This window comes from Chiroxiphia lanceolata, chromosome W (assembly GCF_009829145.1).
Source record: "Chiroxiphia lanceolata isolate bChiLan1 chromosome W, bChiLan1.pri, whole genome shotgun sequence".
Lineage (NCBI taxonomy): Eukaryota > Metazoa > Chordata > Aves > Passeriformes > Pipridae > Chiroxiphia > Chiroxiphia lanceolata.
The window spans coordinates 13,951,107-13,975,017 of record NC_045670.1 but is presented as its reverse complement, the minus strand read 5'-3'; the positions used below and the strand labels follow the sequence as shown (position 1 = coordinate 13,975,017).

The window sequence follows — 23,911 nt, the reverse complement described above, 5'->3', positions numbered from 1 at the left end:
CCTGGGGGAGGGTTTTCTATTCATTACGGTCGTAAGGTTCTGTACGATTAATAGATGGAACTGAAAATGCAAATTTTTCTCTATATCTAGGGTCTAACTGGATCGTGAAAAAACAGTCTTTTAAATCAATAATAACAATGGGCCATTCTGCAGGAAGTATAGAAGGGATCAGTAAACCGAACTGTAACGCTCCCATGGTAGCTATTAACTCGTCTGAGATCATGCAGCAGTCTCCATTTTCCATATTTTTTTTTAACACAAAGACAGGGGCACTCCAAGGACTCTGAGATGGTTCAATGTGATCAGCATCAAGCTGCTCTTTAACAAGTTGTTGCAGGGCCAACAGCTGTTCTGTAGGTATGAGCCACTGCTGAAGTCACACAGGATCTGTATGTTCTAAAAGAAAATTCTGAGCAGTACCTCCTAGTCTCACAACCCAAACCCCTGGCGTGACTACAGGCCAGGAGGCCGGTCAGGATGTCCGTGCAATGATAGTTATGTCAGCTCCTGAACGCAGAAGATCGCTCGCCTGGACAACTGACAGCAAGCTTCGAGTATCATAGAGAATGCAGGTCAGCTGCAGGTAGAACAAGCAGCAGTCACAAGTATTGAAGCCATTTTGCTGAGAACACAGCTGAGATGGGCAGGGCACGTCCCAAGGATGAAGGACTAGTTGTTTTACAATGAATATTGCCACCAGCTGCCGCATGACAAGAGAGCTGCCCCGAAGAGAAGACACAAGGACTCCCTGAAACGACATCGCAGCCCTGGCCACACTGATCAACATAACTGGTGTCCTCTGGTCTCCAATCAGGAGGCCTGGAGACACACTATCTATAACACTGTTGATGCCTCTGAGAAAGGATGCAGGATGGCCCTGACAGCCTGCAGGGCCCTCCTGCAACAGGCTGATCAAGCAGGGCAGCAAGATCGACAACCCTTGATTTAAACCCTGGAAAACACAGAAAAGCCCAAACGACTCTCACTACTGCCATAGCAGATGCAAATGCAGTTATTTGATGGTCTAAGGACCCCACCCTGGCACAAGCCTGCATCATTGCATCAAGGATAGTACTTTTTGACAGTCTGTATTGGCATTATCTCTGGCTAGTTGTGTAACTAGCAGCTTCGGTAACTGAGTGTCAAAACCTGTTTCTCTACAGCGTCTTGCAGCTTTTCCATGAATTGTAAGAATGGTTCCCGGGCACCTGAATGCATGGTCGTGCACCTCGCTCTGGGCTCTGCCAACTCTGCAGCCTGCATTAATGCTTACTGGCTTATGGGTTTTACTTGCTCCAAAACTAGTGGTCTCCTGCACAGCCTACACAACTACAATTTATGGGTAGCATGACACATGAAAAAGGAGCAACACCAGTGGAAAGGTTACACCTGAGAGTTAACTTTCACAAATTTCACACAAGGCTGAAATAGAATACCAAATTTTTGCAAGAATCTCTTATTTAACTTCAGTCCTAATCAAATGGCTAGCCAGACAGGGCTAGTCTTGAAATAACTAAAACCTCACCAGGTTTCATAAGAGTGGAATTACTTATGGTGGGAATTTGAAGAGTTCATATACCATCCAGAAAAAGGACTCACTATGGTTCAACAGAATCATATTACACATCTTTTTAAAATCTTGACACCAGAGGAAAGTATTTTTAAATCTACACAGTTACACCTTCACGCAACTTCTCTCTTTCACACAGTCTATTTCCAGTCATGCATTAGGTGGCCACCTCAGTCATTCGTCACTCACACAGACATTTTAAGTAGTTATTGGCTGTGTACTTCTCATCAGTCTCATAACTTAAAGGGAATTTATGGCATATTTGCTAACATTAACTTGTAAATCTTGTACAACTCTCCATACAAAAGACAAATACAACGGGAACGGACAGGATATTATCTTGGAAATTTTCAACCTTTTTCGTAGAGCAAGGACACTCTATTTGTCATAAAGGCAACAGAACCACTTCTGCAGGAGGCAGGACTACCCCCTTTTGTCTTCTCTTCTTCACCTTTTCCCGCCCTTTGCCCCCCCTGCGTCTCCTGTTTGTCTTGAGCACTCGGCCCCCCTTGAAGCAAAAGTGTTGCTTCGTTAAGGGAGCTTCATTAGCATTTGTCGGAGAACGAGGGAGAGGGAGGGAGGGAGGGGGAGGAGGGGGAATAGAGGTTGGGTTCATTCGGAGAAAAATCAAGAAGAGGAGTCAAATTGCCTTTGCTCTCCTTATGTCGCAACTTAGCTACGTGGTCTGCTGAGAAAGAATGATACATAGGAGGGGAGGAACAGCTGCAGACGGACACGTTCCGGGGGGGGGGGGGATGGTGGTGGTGGTGTAAAACAGGAGAGAAGACAAACAGCTCCCCCACTGCACCGCCTGACACCGCGGCCGCCGCTGCCAGCCCGCCACCCCCCCCCGGGGTCAGCTCTGCTGCAGGCACGCTGCAAGGGAGAGGAGGGTTGCCAGGGGAAACACCCGCCGCGAGAGTAGAATTGCTGAAGAAGGGGGAGGGATACACCCCCCTGTCACACCGCTCGGGACCATGGCTGTTGGCAGCGTGGGGGAAAACAGACCCCCCCCGCCGTCCGCTGCGCCAGGGCCCAGGGCCGCGGCCGCCGCTGCCAGGGCAGCGCTACCTGGAGCCGGCGCCGCCGGCAGCGCGGGCGCGAGCGTACCATAAGAAGCCGCAGCCGCCGCTGCCCAGGGTTGGCGCCGCGGCTGCCGTGGGAGCCGCCAGCATGCACGGAGTCGCCGCCGGCGCATGCGTAGGCGCGCCGCTCCGAGCCGGGGCTGCCGGGGCGAACCCTCGGGCCCCCGGCAGCATGCCAGCTGGGATCGGGCATGGCACTGCAATTACGCACGGAGCCGCTTCCGCCGCCGTCCGCCGCGCCGGGGCCGGGGCCGGAGCCGGGGCCGGGGCCGGGGCCGGGGCTGGGACCTCAGCTGCTACCAGTCTGCCGGCACCCAGGGCCACGGCCGCTGCCGCCGGGGCCGCGCCTCGGCTGCCGCCACCCGTGCGGGCACAGACGGAGTCGGCGGCGCCAAGGCCGGACCCGGTGTCACCCGGCAGGCACCCGCAGCGGGCGGACCTGACACGGCTGCCATGGCGTATGAATCCGGCGCTGGGTACACAGCCGCGGCACCATCCGGAGGAGAAGTAGAAAGCTCCTTAAGGTGGAATTCAGTCACACCGCCCGCAAGATCGTCTCCCGGTCCATCGGCAGCACATTCATGCCGTAGCTGTCCTTGATTATCTTGGACAAGTACTGCCGAATTGCTAGCACCGCGTTCATCTTGGCAGGGCCGCTCGGCTGCCCCCGACCCCGCTCCGTGATCTCTGGTCCCGCTTCGGCTCCCTTCAGCTCCGCCCGGCCCCTCTTTAGCACTCTAATGTCCTCCCAGGCATAAATACCACACACAGTGGGCAAAGCAGCCTCTCTCCCATTCCGAAGACACAAAAGTAACAAGCGACATAACTTAGCTTTGTCGCGTCTAACACCAAGACGCCATAACAAAGCTTTCCAGGCGATAAACACATGCCTTTCGTTTGCACTCATGGTCTGCCCCATGGTGACTAGGAAAAAAATCTCAGGAGCTCACCTGTGCCTTACCAAGTGCCAGATGCACTTGGGCTCTCCAGGCAACTTGTGCCTTCCAAGTGTGGCAGAAACACTTGCGCCTTCAGGTGTGAAAAACAACTGGATCCGGATCCTGCAGCACGCCCCACTGCTAAACAGCTCCTGAGCACCAAGACCTCACTGCGCCTCGCCCCGCAGCTTAGTTACCTCCGATCGTGATACCCCAGACAACATAGGCAATACTCGACCGTCTTTTTCTGGTCCTCACACGGGGCACCATTGTCATAGGGTATCTGTAGGTCTTGGTTCGTGGGGAAAAGAAAGACACACACACAACAGGGTGATGAGACAAAGAGATGTCTGCCTGCTCAGCGTAGCAGGCAGCTTTATTGAGTTCCCTAACTTCTATTTTCTCACACATGTAATATAAAGATATTCTTACAAAAACACCCAGGAATGCAGCACCTGCACTCAACCAAAGAGCTTTAACCTTGTACTCTTTATAACTCAAGGCTGTGTCCATGGGAACTATCTAATTAGCTCCACTGCTCTCACGGAAAACGGCTCAACACTTTGTAATATTCCAAACCCCTCAAGCTTCAATTGTGGGGCTGCGACTTCACCCCACATATACAGTTTCCAGTCTGCATTTTCCTGGGGCACATCTTTCAGGTCTGGTCTGCTGGAATAAGTTTCCTCTATAGTCTGTAAACAGTCATGCTCGGGGACACTGTTGGTTAGTGTTGAGGACAGAAACATAGCAGGGTTTACAATAGATGTTGTTTTCAGAGTAACATCGTCCTGTTCCAGCAACACAACCTGATACTTAAGCATTCTGCTGGGGGACAGCCAGTGGCCTCCCTTTTCTTCAAGCACTGCTTGAACTGCATGGGGTGATGTGCTGCCCAAGGGTGAGCTTCCAGGCCTCTTCAATCAGGATAACAGTCGCTGCAACAGCTCGCAGGCACCCCGGCCACCCTTGGCTAACACTGTCCAGCTACTTAGAGAAATAAGCCACAGCTCTTCATTGGCTTCCCAGAGTTTGCGATAATACCCCCAGAGCAACATTCAACTGTTCATGTGTGAACAGTTCAAAAGGTTTAGTTAAATCTGGTAATCCTAGTGCTGGAGATGACATCAAGGATTGTTTCAGCTGTTTAAATACATCCCTGGTCTCATCTGTCCATGTTACAACTCCCTCTTTGGCCATTTTCAGGGCTTCATACAGAAATTTGACTAGCAACCAATAGTTAGCTATCCACAGCTGACACCATCCTACCATTCCCAGGAAGACCTGCATCTCTCGTACAGTGTGGGGCTCTGGGAGGCGGCAAATGGCCTCTTTTCAGTCTGTACTGAGTCGCCGATGCCCACGATAGATTTCAAGCCCCAGGTAGATGACTATCTCTTTGGCTATCTGTGCCTTCTCTCTTGAGACCCGATACCCACTTAGCCCCAAAAAGTTCAAGAGACTTACAGTGAGTTCGATGCATTGGTCTCAGCTTTTGGCAACAATTAAGATGTCATCTACATACTGCAGGACAACTCCTTCTTGTTGCTGTCTTCTCCAGTCCTCCAGTTCTTTTGCCAGCTGGTTCCCAAAAATTGTTGGACTGTTCTTAAAGCCTTGTGGAAGAACTCTCCAGGTTAGTTGCGTTTTCCTCCCTGTGTCAGGATTTTCCCACTCAAAGGCAAAAATCTCCTGGCTGTCTTTATGTACAGGAATGCAGAAAAAGGCATCTTTAAGATCGAGTACAGTGAACCATCCTAAATCTTCTGTCAATGTGGTTAACAGTGTATAGGGGTTGGTTACCACCGGGTAGATGTCCTCAGTTATTTTATTGATGGCCCTAAGATCTTGGACTAGCCGATAGCTTTTGCCATCAGCCTTTTTCACCGGTAGGATGGGGGTATTAAATTTGGATTCACATTCTACCAGTAAACCAAATTTAAGAAACCTTTCAATTATAGGTGTTAAACCTTTTCAACTTTCTAGTTTCAAAGGATATTGTTTTTGCCTTACCGGGACTGCTCCTGGCCTGAGTGTGATGCTTACTGGTTCAGCTTGCTTTGACTTCCCAGGGTACTCGCTGGTCCAGACTAAAGGTATGACAGCATTTTCAACTTCTGCAGGAATCTCTCCATGATTTTCCTGTATAAAGAAAGCAGCTGCCTCGATATATTTAGTATCTGGAATTATAACTTTTATTTCTCCCCCTTTGCAGAATTTAATTTCAGCTTCTAATTTTTCCAATAAGTCTCTACCCAGTAAAGGTCTAGGAGAATTTGGCATGTAAAGAAATTGATGAGTTACCCAGTGCTTGCCCAATTTGAATCTTAAAGGTTTAAAAACTGGCCTTGTTTCACTTACCCCTGTAGCAGCTACCACAGTTATAGTTTCATGACTCAGTTTCCCTTCCAAAGTATTTAATACAGAATATACCACACCTGTATCAACCAAGAACTCAACACCCTCCCCCCCCCAGCTTAGTTGTAACCAGAGGCTCTGCTGGGGAAGAAACCAAAGCTGTCCAAAGACAGCTCTGATCTCCGCCACCAGCACACCTACACTGAGGAGAGGCCTTACAAGTTCCCCGAATGTGAGAACCGCCGCAGAGACAGCCCAAGAGATCGGTCTCGGTCTCCTCCTGCCCCACTCAGAAGGAAAGGAAACCCCAAGAGCAGGCCAAGTGGTGAACTATGGTTCTTTCTGCGTGACCAAGGGGAAGACATGAAGAAGTGGGATGGTGAATCTACCTATAAACTTGAAGCCCAGGTACGAGAATTAAGAGGGAAGAAAGCTAGTAAGAAGGCCCTCCACGTAGTTGATGCAGAGGCCCTGGAAAGACATCAGCGACCTCCGAGACGCAGAAAGACTGAGATCAATTCCTGTGATCCCAATGAGGGAACCTCTGACTGGGCAATGCAAAGGTCAGACAGTGAATACTCTGACAAGGAACAATAGAGGGGCCCTGCCTTCAGCCAGGAGAAGGAAAGGGATGATAGGGTTTACTGGACTGTGCGGGTTCGATGGTCTGGCACATCGGATCCGCAGAGATATCGAACTCTAGTAGACGTTGGTGCACAGTGCACTTTGATGCCATCAGGGCATAAAAGCACAGAGCCCATTTGGATTTATGGAGTAACTGGAGGAAGTCAAGAATTATCAGTGCTAGAGGCTGAAGTGAATTTAATGGGGGACAAATGGGAAAAGCACCCCATTGTGACTGGTCCAGAGGCCCCTCGCATCCTTGGCATTGATTACCTCAGGAGAGAGTATTTCCAAGATCCAAAGGGGTATCGATGGGCTTTTGGTGTAGCCACAGTGACTACAGAAAAATTTAAACAATTATCTACCCTGCCTGGCCTCTCAGAAGATCCTTCCATTGTGAGACTGTTGCAAGTCAAGGATCAACAAGTGCCCACGGCCACTACAATAGTACATAGACGACAATACCGAATGAACCAAGACTCTGTGATTCCTATCCATAAGATGATCCAAGAGCTGGAGAGCCAAGGAGTGGGCAGTAAGACCCACTCACCCTTCAATAGCCCCATCTGGCCAGTATGTAAATCTGATGGAGGATGGAGACTAACTGTGGACTATCGGGGTTTGAATGAAACTACCCTGCTGTTGAGTTCCACTGTGCCAGACGTGTTGGAGCTCCAGTACGAACTGGAGTCCAAGGCAGCGAAGTGGTACGCTACCATCGATATTGCAAATGCGTTCTTCTCCATCCCCTTGGCAGCAGAGTACAGGTCACAGTTCGCCTTTACTTGGAGGGGCGTGCAGTACACCTGGAACCGACTGCCCCAGGGGTGGAAACACAGTCCCACCATCTGCTATGGACTGATTCAGGCTACACTAGAGAAGGGTAAGGCCCCAGAACACATACAATACATTGATGACATTATTGTATGGCGGGACACAACAGAGGAAGTTTTTGAAAAAGGAAAGGAAATCATCCAGATTCTTCTCAAATCCAGTTTTGTCATCAAGAAGAGTAAGTTCAAGGGACCTACCAAAGAGATTCAATTCCTAGGGGTGAAATTGCAAGATGGACGTTGTCAGATTCCAATGGAAGTCATCAATAACATAATAGCGATGGCTCCACCAACTAACAAGAAGGAAACACAAGCATTCCTGGGGGCCATAGGTTTCTGGAGGATGCATATCCCTGAGTACAGTCAAATAGTGAGCCCTCTTCACTTAGTGACTGCGCTGGTTTAAAGGTAAACCGGCAGGGGAAATGAACTCAACTCAAAAGAGAGATTATAAGTCAGAATAACAATTTAATAAAATAATACAATAAGAATGATTATACAGACAAACAATTGGTTTTAACCCACAAAACCCAAATGTATAACCCAGCACCCTGGGGCATGAACAGAGCGGTGTTTGTTGGGCCCCCTGAGTCCAAAGTAAAAGGAGAGGGGAAAACCTGTTGGTGAGAGTGCTGTTGCAGTCTGGTCAAGAGTGGTGATTGCAGTCCGGTCAAGAGTGGTGGTTGCAGTCTGGTTGAAAAGTGGTGGTTGCAGTCCAGTCAAGAGTGGTGGTCTGCAGTCTGGTTGAGAGTGGTGGTCTGCAGTCTTCCTCTGGATCCCATGAGTGGTTAAAAAAGTCCCAAGACTCCAAGTTTATATATCCTCCAGTTCAGGCAGGAATGCCCAGTACCTCCCTCAGGGCGGGGAGTTCCAGAATGGGTGTGAGGACACGAGCATCCTCCTATCTTGCAGGCCTCTTAACACCTAGTTTATAGCCTGAGGAGTCAGGCATGCTGTGGGCAGATGGTGTAAATGGTCTATTGATACCAGTTTCTGGGAAATGGCATGGAAGGCTATAGAATACAGAGTTTTGGGTTACACCCATCCAGTGATGAACTGGTCCCAGCTGTTCTAACTAGGACATTATTCACCCCTTATTCTATGCCATCCATGTCATGCCCAAATTAAAACCCCTTAAAAACTATATCCCTTTAAAAACTATATACACATATATATACAATGAAACATTACAGACCATTCTCACTCAAAATTAGGTCCCCTTGTGGTACACAACGTGTTTCCCCATCTTTCTGCATTACGCACCAAGTGAAACCAGGTCCTTGAGCAAAAACAATCCCTTGGATGGGTTTGCCTTTGCTTGAGGTGGGACTAATCCAGTCTTCCCTAACATACCTATCATATACACCACAGGGACTTCATCTACAGTATGCAAGGGTTCTGATTGGGCAGGGCCAGCTCGATTGATGGAGCCTCAGGTGTTGACCAACCAGGTGGCCTTTGCTAAATGCAACTCCCAGTGTTTGAAATTCCCCCCACCCAGTGCCTTCAGGGTGGTTTTTAGCAGTCCGTTGCACTGCTCAACTTTTCCAGCAGCTGGTGCATGGTAGGGGATATGATACACCCACTCAATGCCGTGCTCTCTGGTCCAGGTGTCTATGAGGTCATTCTTGAAATGGGTCCCATTATCAGACTCAATTCTCTCCGGGGTGCCGTGTCGCCACAGGACTTGTTTTTCAAGGCCCAGGATGGTATTCCGGGCAGTGGCATGAGGCACGGGGTATGTCTCCAGCCATACAGTACTTCCTTCTACCATGGTCAGCACGTAGTGCTTACCTTGGTGGGTTTTGGGGAGTGTGATGTAGTCAACTTGCCAGACTTCCCCATACCTGTATTTTGACCACCGTCCACCATACCATAGAGGTTTCACCCACTTGACCTGCTTGATGGCAGCACATGTCTCACAGTCATGGGTGACCTGTGAGACAATGCCCATGGTTAGGTCCACCCCTCGGTCACGAGTCCATCTGTATGTTGCATCTCTCCCCTGATGACCGGAGGCATCATGGGCCCATCGAACCAGAAATAATTGTCCTTTGTGCTGCCAATCCAGATCTACCTGAGAGACTTTAATCCTGGCAGCTCGGTCCACCTGCTCGTTGTTACGATGCTCCTCATTAGCCCGTTTCTTGCGTACATGAGCATCTATGTGACAGACCTTCACACTCAGCTTCTCTACCCGGTCAGTGATGTCCTGCCACATCTCAGCTGCCCAGATGGGTTTGCCTTTGTGCTGCCAGTTGGCCTTTCTCCATCGCTCTAACCATCCTCACAGAGCATTGGCCACCATCCATGAGTCAGTGTAGAGATAGAGTCTTGACCACTTCTCTCGTTCAGTTATATCCAAAGCCAACTGAACGGCTTTAAGCTCTGCAAACTGACTTGACCCACCTTGCCCTTCAGTCGCTTCTGCAACTCGCCGTGTGGGACTCCATACGGCTGCCTTCCATTTTCGGTTTGTCCCTACAATGCGGCAGGAGCCATCCGTGAAGAGAGCATATCGCTTTTCATCTTCTGGTAGCTGGTCATATGGTGGGGTCTTCTCAGCCTGTGTCACCTGCTCCTCTTCTTCTTCAGAGGATAGTCCGAAACTCTCACCTTCAGGCCAATTGGAGATAATTTCCAGAATCCCAGGGTGATTAGGATTTCCTATCTGGGTTCGCTGTGTGATCAGAACGATCCACTTACTCCATGTGGCATTGGTGGTGTGATGCGTAGGAGCTCTTCCCTTGAACATCCAGCCCAGCACCGGTAGTCAGGGTGCCAGGAGGAGCTGTGCTTTGGTGTCGATCACTTCTGAGGCAGCTCAAACTCCTTCATAAGCAACCAGGATCTCTTTCTCAGTCGGTGTATAGCTGGCTTCAGATCCTTTGTATCCCTGACTCCAGAATCCCAGTGATCGTCCTCGGGTCTCCCCAGGCACTTTCTGCCAGAGGCTCCAGTAAGGGCCATTCTCCCCGGCTGGAGTGTAGAGCACATTCTTCACGTCTTGTCCTGTCCTTACTGGTCCAAGGGCTACCGCATGGGCAATCTCCTGTTTAATTTGTTCAAAGGCTTGTTGTTGTTCAGGGCCCCACTGGAAATAATTTTTCTTCCGTGTCACAAGGTAGAAAGGGTTTACAATCTTGTTGCCCGTAACAAAGACACAAACCAACAGAGTGCCGGTTTATGCAGTGCTTTATTTGGGGCCCGGGAACCTGAGGACTAGCGTCCCAAGTCAGGATTCCGAAGACCCTCATTCTCAGTTCAGTTTTTATACTTTTACACAAACAAGTTTACGTGCAGTTTCTACATGAAAGCAGTTGCACTTAGTTACACACACAAACTCATATTTCATACTGATAACAATTGGTAATCATCTACTCTAATCATAAATCTGCTTAGGTTGTCTTACTCCTAGAAACTGTTAAACAGACCCTTACCATATATCTAAGGTAACAAATCATTATATACATGCTTGACTAAATCCTTTGATTATTGTTCTTTCCTCTTCAGCACATTCCATTCTCACAAACAAAGTTGCTAACTTACTACGTTGGAGTGTTGCTTTCTAGGCCTACTCTCCTACTAAGCCTTAGCCATTCTACTACTAAATTTGAATTATTCTGCAACATGTCCCCCCTTTTGAGCATTCTTCAGGTTTTGCCTGCAAGGATGCTCAAATGTAGAAATCTTCAAGCTGCAGTTTCTTGCTGGGCAGGAGGCGGTCCATCTTGGGGTGAGATCACTTCTTTTCTTGTTATAGCTTTCATGATGCGTTTTGTATGTTGACCTTCTTTTACAATCATTCTTAAAAGACACTTATAAACACTTATGGCTATGACAACAATAATTACAATCAATATTCCATACTGGATAACAGAAGATATCCATCCTGACACATGAAGACCTAGGGAGCTGAATAATTCTCCTATCCAATTGTGTTCTGCTTCCTTTTGTAGTTCATGAACATTCTCGTCAATTTGTTCTAATTGACTAATATCTTTCTCTACTTCCTGAGTGACATTTGGGATGTGCACACAGCAATGTTCGTCCTTTGCATGCAGGTATCCACAGACTCCGTGTTCCTTTAATAGGATTAAATCTAGAGCCATTCGATTCTGTACTGTCATTCTAGTGGTGGCTTGTAATTGCAAATTTAAATCTTTAAATCCTTTCTTAGTGACCGCTGCTAACCTTTCGGTTTGTCCCATTAATTTAAACAACATCTCCCTGTTACGGTATGTTGAGATTGGTGCAAACAAAGACTCTAATACCCATCCAAATTTGACTCCTGCTGATGGTTCATGCCAATCTCCCAACCCCAAGTCATCAATATTTTTACTAATTTCCCTTTTTCCTCGTGGTTGTATTTCTACTGATGTTAACTTATCTTGCTTCCAAAATGGACAGAGAGTAGGTATCCCTAGTGTGACAGGTACAACTGGACCATCTATTGGCATGTGGGTGGTCCACTGGCCATGCCCCATTACCCACACCAAATTTCCTGGACTCCTAACTGTGGTGGTACGGCAATCAATGTTTTTCACAGATCCCTTAATAGTATGATTATATCCTCGACATTCACATCCTAACTGCAAGAGTGTTTTAACTGGTATTAAACCTATATCATCGTCTTGGGTATCACATGTGTATACTCGAGTACAATTCCAATTCTCCTTTGTACGTGTTTCTGTCCTCCAATTATGATTTCCTCTATTTCCTGTAGAATAAGTTTGATTCTTTTTCCCTTTCCAGTGAATACACCACTGTACTTTTCCAATATAACTATTAGTCTCTAATAGGCTGGGTCCCCAAATTGTTTGCCACTCTTCCATGGTTGTAGAGCTAGTAATATTTTGACATACTTCTTCTTGTTTTTCTCGTTTTATTTGAGCTGGAACTTTAGAACATGGGTATGTTACCGAATCTGTAACTAAGCAAGATCCCTTTAATTTGTCAATGTTTTCGCTTGTTACCCATGTTCCAACTACTACCCATCGAAAAAATCCAGGCATCTGTTCACATTGTTTTTTAGTCATTTTGTCCCTTAATAAACATGCATCTGTCATTTCATTCCATGTTTTGGTTACAAATCTGCAATTCCATGTAGTATTCTTAAACACTTTAGGAATTTCTGGCACTGGAATTATTCCCCATGGGATTGGGTCTCCTGCAGCATGAGGCATAGGGAGACATGCAGTGATTTTTGTGACATTCTGTACTCTCCCAAAATCACGAATTAGGCCTACGACTAGGTTTTCTTGTTCTACTTCTCTATCTGGAATCTGTAGGTTACTTACTTGCCGGGTTATTCTTTCAGTCCTTATGTAGACGGCAGTAATTCCAGTATCCCACCAGTCATCTCTACTTATCCAGTAAGTATATTGGCCCTCATCTTCTCCTCTTCGCATTTCTTTGATTTTCAAAACTATTGCATCTGCCCTCTTTTCAATCTGATGTCTCTTCCCGACTTTCAAGTTCTGTCCCTTAAACCACCACCCATATTCAGAATACTGTCCTTCTGGAATTTTGCAACTTAGAATCAGATCTCTTCCTTCCTGGGCCGGGTAAACACTGTGTTCTGGTCTGACTCTTACTCCTTGATGTGGTACGGCTACTGCTGTCCTTATCCCGTAATCTTTTTCTTCTCCACATGAGACCACACAAAGAAATGTACCTTCTGTCTTTCCTACTCTGGGACTAGAAATATTCAGCCACCCTTTACCTCCCTTACTATTTGACCACCAGCTAACTCCTTGATTTTGTGATTCCCAAGATTGATTTGCCATATTCAATTTCCACCATTTTACTTTAACTGATTTTTGACAATCATCAAATTGGAAGGTACAACTGATTTTTAAGGGAGGACCATCCCACATGTCTAATTGTTTCCTAGTGGGCATAACTCGCACTTTGGTCACCGTTTTCTGAGTCGTGTTTATTGTCTGTATTTCTATATGTTCATAATCAAAACTTTCCCAAATCCAAACTACACACATATATGTCCCTTCCATAGCTTTAGACACCTTGGGTACCTGCAGAACGGTGTAACCCTTTTGTTGTGTAGCATCCCAAACTGTTGTCACTCCTTCTGTCATGATTTGATCTTGATCTCTCCATCTCCACTTGACGTTAACATCTCTTAATTCAGCTCCCTGGTCATCAGAAAATAGACAGGTTAAATTCACATCAGTGTGCTCTGGTACAAATAAATAAGGATCCGGGGTCTCAATTCTCACGGTGGTCTCTGCTAAACTCATCAACCCTAGGAATACTACGATCCTCAATGGTTGGCTCGAAATACCATCCTTGTAGGTGAGAGAGGTTCTACCGACCACGAGACTGGAACCTTCTTGATTCGGGTGTAATGGATCCAATTGTCGATTCCCTCGACCTTCACCGCCGTGTAAGTGGTCATTATCACCTGGTGAGGTCCGTCCCATGTTTCCTTTAACGGTTCCACTGACCAGTTTTTCACATAGACTTGGTCTCCTGGAGAAATGTCATGAACCGGATTCTCCAGGGGCAGAGGTCGATTCCACTGCAGCGCTCCTCTGAGGGCTGTGAGAGTTTTGTTTAAAGATAACACATAGTTAAACACTGCTTGATCCCCCACCACATGAGGATCCCCTTGATAGGTAGCTGCATGATAGGGTTTGCCATACAATATTTCGTATGGACTTACTCCTATTCTCTCCCTGGGTTTGATCCTGATTCTCAACAAGGCGAGTGGTAGTGCTTGGGGCCACGGAATTTTTGCTTCTTGACAGATTTTCTTTAATTGACCTTTCAATGTCTGATTCATCCTCTCTACTTGTCCACTGGATTGCGGTCTCCATGGTGTATGGAGATTCCATGTTATTCCTAATACAACGGATATTTCTTGCACTATCCCTGCGGTAAAGTGTGGCCCTCGATCAGATGATAACCCTAGAGGTACCCCAAATCTCGGAATAATTTCTCTCAGAAGAGTCTTAACTACTTCCTTTGCTTGATTAGTCCTGCATGGAAAGGCTTCTGGCCATCCTGAAAAGGTACAAACATATACTAACAAATACTTATAGGATTGGACCTTAGGCAACTCAGAAAAAATCTATTTGCCAATAGTCTCCTGGTAACTGTCCTATCTGTAACTTTCCCATTTGCACCTATTTTCTGACCACTGGGTTATTTTTGATACACATGGGACACATTGCATTTACCCTTTTTGCTAGTGTTAACATCTGGTTTGAGAGAACCTCCTTTTTCAAAAATTTTACCATTGCTTCTGCACCCCAGTGGCACTTGTTATGTTCCGTTTCGAGTACTGCTTTCATTATTCTGACAGGTAAGATTACTTGTCCTACAGGAGTAATGTACCACCCTTTAACATTTTTCCTTGCTTCTGTTATTTGAGCTAATTTCTCATCTTCCTGTGAATAATATGGTTTTTCTTCCATATATGCTATTGCTGGATTATTCCGAACGGGTAAAAGAGCCATCTGAGTTCATACCTCTCTTGCGGCTTGTTTAGCCGCTTGGTCAGCTTGTCGATTACCTTGAAATTCTCGTCCGGGATCAGTCTGGTGTCCTCTGACATGCATTATTGCCACTGCTGAGGGCTTGTGAATTGCCTCTAGCAATTGTAAAATTTCTTCTCGATGTTTAATTGATGACCCTTGAGAAGTAAGAAGTCCTCTCTCTTTCCAGAGTGCTCCATGAACATGAACTACTCCAAAAGCATATTTGGAGTCAGTCCATATATTAACTCTCTTTCCTTGACTTAGTATTAAGGCTCTTACTAATGCCCATATTTCGGCTTTTTGTGCAGACGTACCTGGGGGTAGTGCTTTTGCTTCTATTATTTGTTGTAGAGTAACTACTGCATACCCAGCATACCTGGTGCCATTCTCCACAAAGCTAGATCCATCGGTATACAACTCCCAGTCAGGATCTGTCAATGGCTCGTCCTTCAAGTCTCTTCTACTCGCGTAGACTTGCTCAATGGTCTCTACACAGTCATGTTCCAGGATACCTTCTTCCTGTGTAGACCTAAGGAATTCTGCTGGGTTGAGATGGTTAGTGATTTTTAGTTCAACATCGTCTTGCTCTCTTAGCAAAGCCTGATACTGTAACATGCGGCTAGATGAGAGCCAATGCCCCCCTTTTTGTTCCAAAACTGTTATGACCATGTGGGGCACGTACACCACCATGTGTTTCCCCAAAGTCAATTTTCGTGCTTCTTGAATTAGAATAACCGTCGCTGCCACAACTCTGAGGCACCCTGGCCATCCCCCACTTACTGCGTCTAGCCGTTTGGAGAAATACCCAACCGGTCTCTTCCAGGATCCTAACCGCTGAGTGAGTACTCCTAGAGCCATTCGTTGTCTCTCGCAGACATAGAGCTGGAATTCTTTGGTTAGGTCCGGTAGTCCCAGGGCAGGTGCTTCCTGGAGGGCTCTTTTCAGTTCCTGGAACGCTTTCTCTTGCTTCGCCCTCCAGGTCAACTTGGCCTCTTTTACTGCTTCATATAATGGTCTGGCAGTTAGTCCAAAGTTGGGAATCTACAGTCTGCACCACCCGACCATCCCTAAAAAGGATCTTAGTTCTTGATTATTTTGAGGCACAGGGATGGCACATATTGCTTGAACTCTATTTGTTCCTAAGCGCCGAATTCCTTGAGAAATTTCGCACCCCAGATAAATAACTTTCTGTTTTACTAGTTGAGTCTTTTCTTTTGAGACCCGGTAGCCTGCTTGCCCCAGCATGTTTAACAGTTCAATGGTTAACTGACGGCAGAGTCCCTGTTCTGTAGCCCCTAGGAAGATGTTATCTACATATTGCAGTATTATATATGAAAAAGGAGATTCTTTTACCTGATTGGTCTTCCATTCTTCAAGTTCTTTTGCTAACTGATTACCAAATATCGTAGGTGAACATTTGAATCCTTGCGGTAATTGAGTCCAAGTAAGCTGTCGCTTTCGTCCAGTCTCTGGGTTTTCCCATTCAAAGGCAAAAATCTTCCAACTTTCTGGTGCCAGTGGTATGCAGAAGAAGGCATCTTTTAGGTCAATCACTGTAAACCACTGAAATCTCTCAGAAACAGATGTTAACAAGGTGTAAGGGTTAGCTACAACCGGGTGGATATCTTTTGTGATGAGGTTTACTGCTCTCAAGTCTTGCACTAACCTGTACTTACCGTTAGGCTTTCTTATTGGAAAAATGAGAGTATTAAACTCTGACTCACATTCTTTTAATATCCCTAAAATTAAAAACTGCGTGATCATTGGGGCTATTCCTTTCCTGGCTTCTAAACTAATTGGGTATTGTCGCACTCTAACGGATTGTGCTCCTTCTTTTAATTCTATTCTAACTGGAGTAGCAGCTTTAGATTTTCCAGGGACCCCTGTTTCCCATACCCAAGGTACTACAGCCTGTTCTATTTCCTGCGGTATCTCTTCCTTTTCTACCTCTTTCACAACAAAAATTTTTGCTAAGTTCTCTTCCGGAATTTCCATCTTGACCCTCCCTTTTTCAAATATAATTTTAGCTTGCAAGGCTGAAAGCAAATCTCTTCCTAGTAAACATTCAGGACTGTTGGGCATGTACAGAAATTGATGATCTAATTCTTTTCCTCTAAATTTAATATCTAGAGGTCGCAAAAACGTCTTTTCTTCTATCTGTCCTGAAACACCTACCACCCATGCAGTTGAATCACTTAGTGGTCCCATCAATTTATTCATTGCCGAAAAACTAGCTCCAGTGTCTATCCTAAATTCTGTCGGCTCTCCCTCTACTTCTAAAACAACTGTTAAATCCCGGTCTAGTCAGCTTTGATTCTGGTAATTCCCTAACATAAATGCTTGGGCGACACCTTGTGGTGTGCCCATATTAACAGGGTTTTGCGAATTTGCAAAGCTCTGGGGGCTCCACGGATTTATCCCATTTCCAGCATTCAGTGGGCATTCATTTTTCCAATGTCCTTGTCCTTTACAAAGAGCACATTGATTTGGTCCTATCCTACCACGTCCTCCCCCATATTGATTTCCGAATCCTGACTGATTGTTAAACCCTCTACTTATTCCTCCTCTTCCTCTATTGCCACGACCTCTTCCTCTATGGCCACTAGTTCCATTGTTCCCTCCTGAAGCTTGCAGGAGTGCCAACAAGCTTGCTTGCTGCTTCTTAGTAGCTTCCTTTTCTCTATTATTGTACACCTTCCAGGCTACTTCTAATAATTTTTCCAAATCTCTTGTCTCCTCACCTTCCAACTTCTGAAGTTTTTTCCTAATGTCTTCTTGTGACTGTCCCATAAAAATCAATGCTAATTGCAATTTTCCTGATTCAGCCTCAACATCTAAATCTGTATATTTCCGAGCTGTCTCTTTTAACCTCTCTAAAAAGGCTGAAGGAGATTCCCCCTTATCCTGTCTTACTGAGTATAACTTTGACCAGTTTAGCATTTTTGGTATCCCACTTCGTACTCCCTCTACCAATAATTCCTGGTAAATTCTTAACTTTTTATAATCTCCAGACACATTCGGATCCCACTCGGGATCTTCCCGCGGCACGAAATCATTTACTGTTCCCCGCGCTACCCGGGGCAGAGTTCGAATTCTTTCTTTCGCTCTTTCCACCATCACCCTTAATACCATTTCTTTCTCTGTTGAATTCAGAATTGTATCTAACAATACCTGTAAATCATTCCAGTCCGGATTTTGAGTTTTTATAACCATTTTTATAATACGAGCCACCCGTTCCGGATTTTCTCTATATGTCCCAGCTGACTGTTTCCAAATTAATAAATCATTAGGTGAAAAAGGAACTTTTACCATGACTTTTCCCCCGTCCGCTCCAACTGCTTCCCGCAAAGGGGCCATCAGTCTAGGGGGTGAGAGTGAAACGTCTGTCTCCCTTCCCCCTCCCCGTCTCTTTTCTCTACTCCTTCCCCGTTCTTTTCGCCCCCTCCGAGTCCGTTCTGCTAGCGGAGTTCTATCAAAACCACATTCTCGCCCTCTCGTTTCTTCCTCATCCGAGGACAATTCTAACGGGGGCATGGTGGGTGATTGTGCCCTCACTCGTGAAAGAAGACTATCTCCCGGGGGCGCACTTGGAGTTATGCTGGGGGAGACTAACAAAGACACATCTTCCTCCGGTTCTGAAAACCGTATTTTCCGCTCTTGACATCCTATACATTTATCATCCAGTTCTTTCAATATCAACATACCACATTCCTTTTGCCATTCAGTCTTACGTTTTAAATAATAGAACAAATCTAGATACGGTATTTCATCCCACATCTCATTCTCTCGTAAATATTGCATCAAGGGGGTTATAATTTCCGGAGTCAAGGTACCATTCCTAGGCCACTGCATTCCCTCTGTCTCATATTGGGGCCATACATGATTACAATAATCAATCAATTGTTTCTTGCTTAACTCTTGTCCGAAATTTCCTTCCTTCCAATGTTTTAACAAACAACCAAGCGGAGAATCACTAGGGATATCATTTTCTGCACAAGATAGTGCCCTAAAAGTCTTAAATGGCATCATAGTCATACACACCGTAGTCTGAATCAAAGTTACATTTTCAATCACACAGTAAACAGTACAATACGAACAGTATAAACCAATACCTTCCTAAACCAACTTGTCAAGTCGCACTATGAGTGACAAGTGCTGGTTCAGCGCGGCTTTCGCCCCGTCTTACGACCAGCGCCTAGGCTTCCCAATGAAATCTTTGCCCAACCCAGCGGGTAAACTCACGGTCCCGTCTTATGGGCAGGCTCCCAACCAACAAACCTGAAAGAATAAAGCACCTCCGGGCTTACCTGGATGGTTGTCCGTCGGGCGCGGGGTCGGGCACGGGTTGATGTCTCCCCAGAAATCACCTGGTTGCCGGCATGGAGTGGATCAGCTCGTGAGCCGCCCCAGTTACCCCCGGAGTCCCATCTCTGGGTCGCCAGAAAACTGTTGCCCATAACAAAGACACAAACCAACAGAGTGCTGGTTTATGCGGTGCTTTATTTGGGGCCCGGGAACCTGAGGACTAGCGTCCCAAGTCAGGATTCCGAAGACCCTCATTCTCAGTTCAGTTTTTATACTTTTACACAAACAAGTTTACGTGCAGTTTCTACATGAAAGCAGTTACACTTAGTTACACACACAAACTCATATTTCATACTGATAACAATTGGTAATCATCTACTCTAATCATAAATCTGCTTAGGTTGTCTTACTCCTAGAAACTGTTAAACAGACCCTTACCATATCTAAGGTAACAAATCATTATATACATGCTTGACTAAATCCTTTGATTATTGTTCTTTCCTCTTCAGCACATTCCATTCTCACAAACAAAGTTGCTAACTTACTACGTTGGAGTGTTGCTTTCTAGGTCTACTCTCCTACTAAGCCTTAGCCATTCTACTACTAAATTTGAATTATTCTGCAACAATCTGACTGTACTCAGGGATATGCATCCTCCAAAAGCCCACAGCACCTAGGAAAGCCTGTGTTTCCTTCTTGCTGGTTGGTGGGGACATGGCTACTATTTTGTTAATCACCTTCATTGGAATTTCGTGGCATTCATCTTGCCACTTCACTCCCAGGAACTGAATTTCCTGAGCAGGTCCCTTTGATCTTACTTTGTTTAATGACAAAACCAGCTCTTAGGAGAATCTGGATTATCTTCTCTCCTTTCTCGAAGACTTCCCCCGCTGTGTTCCCCCATACAATGATGTCATCAATGTACTGTAGATGTTCTGGAGCCTCGCTCTTTTCCAGTGCAGTCTGGATCAGTCCATGGCAAATGCTGGGACTGTGTTTCCACCCCTGAGGCAGTCGATTCCAAGTGTACTGCACACCCCTCCAAGTGAAAGCAAATTGTGGCCTGCATTCTGCTGCCAAAGGAATGGAGAAAAAGGCATTGGCAATGTCAATGGTGGCATACTACTTGGTTGCCTTGGACTCCAGCTCGTACTGGAGCTCCAGCATGTCCGGCACAGCAGCACTCAGGGGTGGTGTGACTTCATTGAGTCCACGGTAATCCACTGTCAGCCTCCACTCTCCGCTGGACTTACACACTGACCATGTAGGGTTATTAAAGGGTGAGCGAGTCTTGTTGACCACCCCCTGGGTCTCCAGTTCCTGGATCATCCTATGTATAGGGGTCACAGAGTGTCGGTCGGTGCGGTATTGCCGACGGTGCACTGTTGCTGTGACTATCAGTACCAATTGTTCTTCAACCTTCAACAGTCCCACAGCAGAGGGGTCCTCTGAGAGACCAGGCAAGGTGTTCAGCTGTCTAATTTCCTTTGTCTCCACAGTACCTACGCCAAAAGCCCAACAAAGTCCTTTTGGGTCTTTGAAATACCCACTCCTCAGGTAATCTATGCCAAGGATACACGGGGTCTCTGGCCAGTCATGATGGGGTGTCTGTACCATTCCTTCCCAGTCAGGTTCACTTCAGCTTCCAGTACAGTCAGCTGTTGGGATCCCCCTGTCACCCCAGAAATAGAGATGGATTCTGGCCCTACATATCTTAATGGCATTAAAGTACATTGTGCGCCAGTGTCAACTAAGGCCTTATATCTTTGTGGCTCTCATGTGCCAGGCCACCGAATCCACACTGTCCAATAGACCCGATTGTCCCTCTCCTCTACATGGCTAGAGGCAGGGCACCCCTAGTCCTGGTCATGGTACTCACTGCGCTCTTCTTGTGAGTATGACCTGGAGGTCCCTTCAAGAGGATCAGACATATCATCATTCCTGTACCGTCTGGAGTCTTGCCCACAAGACTGGAGCAGCATTTATCCTTGAAGAGTTCCTTGTGGTACTTGTTGCTCTTTTCAATTCACGCACCCGGGTTGCTAAGGAAGAGGTGGGTTTTCCATCCCACTTCCTCATATCTTCCCCATGCTCATGGAGGTGAAACCATAGATTGCCATGTGGAGTGTACACTCTCTCCTTAGCTGGGGGATGCCTGTTCCTGATAGCAGAGACTCTTGTTTGTCCTGGTGACTCCAAGCTTATAGATCCTCCAGTTCAGGTAGGAATGCTTAGTACCTCCCTCAGGGCGGGGAGTTCCAGAATGGGTGTGAGGACACGAGCATCCTCCTATCTCGCAGGCCTCTTAACATCTAGTTTATAGCCTGAGGAGTCAGGCATGCTGTGGGCAGATGGTATAAATGGTCTATTGATACCAGTTTCTGGGAAATGGCATGGAAGGCTATAGAATACAGAGTTTTGGGTTACACCCATCCAGTGATGAACTGGTCCCAGCTGTTCTAACTAGGACAGTGACCCATAGGAAGAATGATTTCCAATGGGGTCCTGAGCAACAACAAGCCTTTAAACAGATTAAGTAGGAGATTGCACATGCCGTGGCCCTTGGACCAGTCAGAACAGAACCAAACGTGAAAAATGTACTTTATTTCGCAGTCAGGGATAATGGTCCCACCTGGAGTCTCTGGTAAAAGGTGCCTAGTGAGAACCGAGGCCGAGCACTAGGTTTCTGGAACCAAAGGTACAGAGGATCTGAAGCCAACTACACCCCCATGGAAAAGGAAATCTTACTGGTTTATGAAGGCATACAAGCTGCGTCAGAGGTGATTGGCACAGAAGAACAGCTTCTCCTGGCACCCCGATTACCGGTGCTGAGCTGAATGTTCAAGGGAAAAGTGCCCTCTACACATCATGCCACTGATGCTACATGGAGTAAGTGGATTACTTTGATTACACAACGTGCCTGAATCAGAAACTCAAATTGCCCTGGAAGTCTAGAGATCACAACAAATTGACCTGAAGGTAGAAACTTCAGTCTGGCAGATGAATAGGAAGAAGAACAAGTGGATCCAGGTTGAGGAAGCTCCACCATAAAATCACTCACCTGAAGGAGAAACACATTATGCCCTCTTCACTGATGGTTCTTGCCTTATTGTAGGGAAGAACCGAAAGTGGAAAGCAGCTGTCTGGAGTCCCACCCGACAAGTGGCGGAAGCTACTGAAGAAGAAGGGGAATCGAGTCAATTTGCAGAACTCAAAGCTGTTCAATTGGCCTTGGACATTGCCGAACGAGAGAAATGGCCAAGGCTTTACCTCTACACCGACTTGTGGATGATAGCCGATGCTCTGTGGGGCTGGCTGGATCCGTGGAAGAAGATTAATTGGAAGCGTAGAGGAAAACCCATCTGGGTTGCTGATTTGTGGGAAGACATTGCTGCTCAGGTTGAGAAGTTGGCTGTGAGAGTCCGTCATGTAGATGTCCATGTGCCCAAAAATCGAGCTAATGAGGAACATCACAATAACAAACAAGCAGACCGAGCTGCACAAGTCAAGGTGTCACAGGTAGATCTGAACTGGCAGCACAAGGGAGAGTTGTTCCTAGCTTGATGGGCCCATGATGCTTCAGGTCACCAAGGCAGAGATGTCACCTATAGATGGGCACGAGATCGAGGGGTGGATCTAACCATAGACACTATTTTCTGGGTTATCCATTGTCAGGGTTGAGTGACTACAAATGCTGAGTCATGGTGAGTTGCTACAGGGCAGCCAATCCTAATCATAATCATGGCTGGCCTTGGCGAACGAAGATTTGGGAAAGGTCTCTACCCAGGTTTGTCACAAGTGCGCTGGTGGCTAAAAAGACCAATATGAGACAGGCATGTCCGATTGCAAAAGGCGCAGTGTAGAGGTGTGGCTAAAGGCACAAAGGATGTGCCCAGGTACAGAGCCAAGAGAGCATGCCCCAGAGTTAGTAAACTGATTGGTTAAGAAAGTCACGTGGTATGTAGGGATATAAGGACCGGGAATTTTGAAATAAACGCTCTTTGTCCACACCACCGCACGAGGAGTGTCTTATTCCTTGTTATACAAGGACCCCGCCGCTACAAATGGCAACCCGAAAGGGACATTTTAGCTTATATTAAGCTAGATATCTGTCTTGTATCAAGAAATTAGCTGGTGACTCCGGGATCGTCTCGATTTTGCAGAGACGGGAGTCTTTACCACAAAAAACTTTGACGTCAATAATCCGTGGTCTCAGTGGCATCTGAGAAACGGGAAATTAGTTTAGCGAGCTCGAAAAATATTAGAAATAGTGCACAGGAGAAGAAGAGAAGAAAGAAGTTGAAGAAGAAGCCAAAAAGTCAGAGCAGGCAACCGGAGAGAGCGGAGAGGGTCCAACGCAACACCAAAGTGGTGAGTCCAGCTGAAAGGCATTCCACACGCCTAAGACTGTTCCGTGAGCGCCAGGTGCCTGCAGCTCGGAGACCCGAGCCACGGAGCACCTTAGGATCGTCAGGGAAAAACCTATTGGTCCCCCGTGCATCGGTCACAGGGTAAAAGCAGCTTGCCGCTGCCGAGAGCCACGGTCGGACCACGTGCGCAAAAGCGGCTCTGCCGCTACTGCCCGTACCATCCCAGCCCCACCGCACGACCCCCGCATTGCCTTTCTGCTTAGCGGAAAGCACAAAGCTCCGTGCCGCTCCACCGCCGACCAGGCACCTAGTGCCTGTAGACTTTA

The 23,911-nt window shown here is 46.6% G+C and overlaps 1 long non-coding RNA gene across 1 annotated transcript; it reads left to right on the top strand.

Annotated features, from left to right (window-relative positions):
- LOC116780081 lies at positions 1–23,188 on the top strand. Its single transcript, XR_004354322.1, has 4 exons — positions 1–11; positions 9,974–9,978; positions 20,652–20,658; positions 23,093–23,188. It is a non-coding gene; the product is annotated as an uncharacterized LOC116780081 (long non-coding RNA).
- Positions 23,189–23,911: the final 723 nt, after the last annotated feature.